The sequence below is a fragment of the Mastomys coucha genome, unplaced genomic scaffold (genome assembly GCF_008632895.1).
Source record: "Mastomys coucha isolate ucsf_1 unplaced genomic scaffold, UCSF_Mcou_1 pScaffold5, whole genome shotgun sequence".
Taxonomy (NCBI): Eukaryota; Metazoa; Chordata; class Mammalia; order Rodentia; family Muridae; genus Mastomys; species Mastomys coucha.
The window spans coordinates 74582969-74587179 of record NW_022196911.1 but is presented as its reverse complement, the minus strand read 5'-3'; the positions used below and the strand labels follow the sequence as shown (position 1 = coordinate 74587179).

Here is a 4211-nt window from a genome sequence, read left to right as displayed (position 1 = left end):
TATATATACATATATATGTATATATATACTGGGAATTTTGTTTTCTTTTTAAAAAACAGAAATATTATGGAAATACATTTTTGCTTTAAACCCAGGTGTGAGGATATGGGACTGCTTCACAGCAGGTGACAATGATTTGCCTCATGCTATAGCAGGGGCATGATTTTTCCAGCTGCAGATAGTTTCTATAGTTGTGTGATATTTAGAATTATAGAGGACTTTTTGGAGGAGATAAAAATGGTTGAGCCCCAATATGGGTTACTGGTGGTTGGTTATTATTGGCTGCCATTTGTTAAGTAGTCATGCACAAAGAAGAAACAAGAGGAAAAAATTAGATATCCTGACAGTGAAGATCAAACTTGACCCAAGGAACTCAATGCCCCTAATCAGCAAGAAGTTGTCTAACAATGTCCCCCCACTTTCCTACCTCTGACTTTATTTGGGGTTCTCTTCTCTTCTTTTCTCTTCTCTTCTCTCCTCTCCCCTTCTTTCTCTCCTACCTTCTATTAGGAGATTGAAAGGGAAAAACTAAAGGGGTGAAGGATGGGAAAAAAGAACCCACAAAGTAACTAAAAATCTGTGTGTGTGTGTGTGTGTGTGTGTGTGTGTGTGTGTGTGTGTGTAGTAAATTTTTCTAAAGTGCCTACTAAGCACCAGACACAATGTAGACTTTGGGGAAACTATACAGAGAAAAATAGACAAAACCTCTACCTTCACAGATCTCACATGTTCACAGGTCAGCAAGAGAGGCCCATCACTGACCACAGAAGGAAGAGCTAATAGCCTTTGGCCTACAGGAGAAGCACGTCACGTCTGAGAGCTCACCTCCTGAGGGGCTCATCAGGGACACTCAGGAAGGATTCTGGAGGAAATGATGACGGAGCCTACAGCAGAAAGGTTAAAGAAGGAAGAGGTTAAAGGGGCAGACAGGAGGAAAAGCCTTCTAGGCATGAGGCAACTAGATTCAAAACATTCTACCAAGCTTATAGAGAAACTAAATGAAAGGTGCATGTGCCAGAGACAAAGGCTAGCAGGGAGAGAGGCCAGGGAGCTCAGGAGCCAGCTATTCCTGATGGAGGTTTTGGCTGGAGGGCTGAGGGTTTGGGTGCTCATGCCACATAGTCTGCCCTAGCTAATCAGGGCTGGCAAGATCGCAGGTAACTCAGTATTACCTGCTAACTTCCTCTAAGCCTGAAGACCTGAGTTCCATCCTGGGACTCAGAGCTCCTGAGCCTCTACTCATGCACATGACACATGTGCCTGTGCATGTTTACACACACATACACACACACTCACACACACACATGAACACACACACTCACAGACACACACACATGAACACACACAGACACACACACATACACACGCATATGACACACGTACCTGTGCATGTTTACACACACACACACACACACACACACACACGGATACACACACATACATGGACACACACGGACACACAGACACACACACATACATGGACACACACACACATGCACGGACACACTTCAAATAAAATATAAATAAACCTTGGTTTAAAAAAAGACCTGCTGGGCAGTAGTGGCACACACATCTAATTCCAGCACTCGGGAGGCAGAGGCAGGCAGCTTTTTGTGAATTTGAGGCCAGCCTGGTCTGTAGAGTTCCAGGACAGCCAAAGAAACCCTGTCTCAAAAAACAAACAAAGGGCCACCAAGGTAACCATTCAATGGACATGGGACATCATAGACAATAGAACATTTGCATCTTGAAAAGTCTCTGAGATGTTGTCACCAAGAGTCTAATTGGTCAATCCTTTACGTACAGCCATTTCACCATATCTTTCAAAATTACCAATATATGTACCTCTTCCCCAAGCAACTTCCCCTATAGGAATTAGTCTTACATATTGTCTGCCTCCACCTCCCAAGTGCTGGCATGATAGTCATGCACAGCATGCCCCAGGATCATGACAAAAGAAAGTTTCATAATAAGTATTTGCTGACTAAAGGAACTGTAAAATCAATGTGTTTTTAAAATGACTTCTGCTATTTAGAAAAGGACTGGGAACTTTGGTTCCTGGCATAGCCCTCAGAGCGGACCCCATGGACACAGGAGCCTCTTGGAAGGAGATGGGGTGAAAGCAGCTCTTCCAGTCATGACAGCCTCCTTACTAAAAGGCCTCTGTCCTTTTGGCTTACTTGGAAATTTTGTTTTCTTTGCTTGTTTGTTTGTTTTTGAGACAGGACCTCTGTGTGTATTCCAAGATGGCTTCAAATTCAAGATCATCTTCACTGTGCCTTGGAACTCTGAAATTAGAGATGTGTGCTGTCACTGGGCCAGACATCGAGTCTGTCTTTACCCTTGGAACCATGCTTACCTTGGGACCCTCCTCCCCTCCCCTCCCCTATCCACCCCCTGACCCCCCAGAAGAACAGCTGGGAAAGGTACCAAGCTATTTTAATTAGGCTTCTTGCTGACAATCCTCCAAGTCTCTCACTGTTGCTTTCAAGGTAATTGGTGCCTTGGGATGCAGTCCCCTCCCTACAGTGGTCTGACTATGAAGTCTGGTGTTCTAGCCCGCCATGGTATTTGTCTTGGTTAGGGTTTCTATATTGCTGTGATGAAACCCCATGACCAAAAAGCTAGTTGGAGACGAAAGGGTCTATTTGGCTTGAATTTCACACATTCCACATTGTTGTTCATCATTGAAGGTGGTCAGGACAGAAACTCAAGCAGGACAAAATCCTGGAGGCAGAAGCTGATGCAGAGGCCATGGAGAGGTGCTGCTTACTGACTTGCTTCTTATGACTTGCCCAGCTTGCTTTCTTATAGAACCTAGGACTACCAGCCCAGGGATGACACCACCCACACTGGACTGGGCCCTCCCCCATGAAACACTAACTGAGAAAATGCATTACAGCTGGATTTCATGGTGGCATCTCCTTAACTGAGGCTCCCTCCTCTCTGACAACTTCAGCTTGTGTCAAGATAGTTGATGCACAAAACCAGCCAGTACAATATTGCATACAGGTGTGCATTTCCAGCACTTGGGAAGCTGAGGCAGGCATGAGGCAAGCCTGGGCTATATACTAAGTTGTGCTTCAGCCAACGAAGCACAGGGCTTATCTCAGAAGGAAGAGGAGGCTGAAGTGGAGAGGAGGAGGTGTGTCTTGTGTTTGTGTTTGCCTGAATCACATGACACATCCGAAAACATGGGTAGCAGCAGAACTTAGCAGCAGAAAGCAGGTTAAGGCAGAAGGCCTTGGGCTCTGATTAAATTCCAGTGGGAAAGAACGCTGACAGAAAGGACCCGGGTTTCACCGCCTTGGTCTGATAAGGAAGATGAAAGGGAGCCAGACACTCACCTCCAAAGGAAGTTCCCTTTCTCAGGGCTGGGGGCAGCTCCAGGTGTCCAGGAAGACAAAGCCACTGGGAACTCTGTCCCAACAAGGTCCCTGACAGACTGAGATGAGCGCAAGAAACAAGCTGGTGGGGCAGGGGTTCTGGCCTTCAGCCTGTGCTTGTGGCTGGTTTTCTACAGTACTGCTCCCTCTCCAATAGATTCTACTGATGAGAAAACTGAGGTATGGAGGAGTGTGCGACCATATCTAAACCTCCCAGCTAGCAAGGACCCCAGGTTACAGCCAGGACGCCTTTCTCTTGCTCTGGGGCAACTGGAATAGAATCAAGAGTATCATCAGCTCCCCCCCACACACACACCCTGCCCCTGCTGGAATGGATCCACAGCCTCTGCTGTATCTGCCATATACTCGACCACTGAGCTACACCCGAGCCCAGAAGTACCAATTTTGAGTCAGCAATTAATATTTAACTCTTAAGTCCTCCTGCTTCATTCATTAGTCTCCTTTTAAACATTTCTATTTATTCTTTAATAATTTCATGAATTTTTATTTTTTTATTTTTATTTTATTTTATTTTATTTTGGCAGAGGCCCATGGATCTCTGAGTTCAAGGACAGTCTGGCCTACAGAGCAAGTTCCAGGACAGAGAAAAAAAGCAAAAACACAAAATAGTTTTTGGGTCATGTTCATGCCCCCAACCCAGTTCCTCCCAGATCCTCTCTCTGTCTCTGTCTCTGTCTTTGTCTCTGTCTCCGTCTCCATCTCCGTCTCCGTCCCTCTGTCTCTCTCTCTCCGTCTCTCTCTCTCTGTCTCTGTCTCTCTCTCTGTCTCTGTCTCTCTCTGTCTCTCTGTCTCTCTCTCTGTCTC

At 45.8% G+C, this 4211-nt stretch overlaps 1 long non-coding RNA gene across 2 annotated transcripts in view; it reads right to left on the bottom strand.

The window, feature by feature from the left end:
* LOC116077811 overlaps nucleotides 1-875 on the bottom strand; it is a 16965-nt gene extending 16090 nt beyond the window's left edge. For both annotated transcript variants that reach the window (XR_004113339.1, XR_004113340.1), the window contains exon 1: nucleotides 826-875. This is a non-coding gene — a long non-coding RNA (uncharacterized LOC116077811). The remainder of the gene's footprint in view (nucleotides 1-825) is intronic.
* Between the last annotated feature and the right edge of the window lie 3336 nt (nucleotides 876-4211).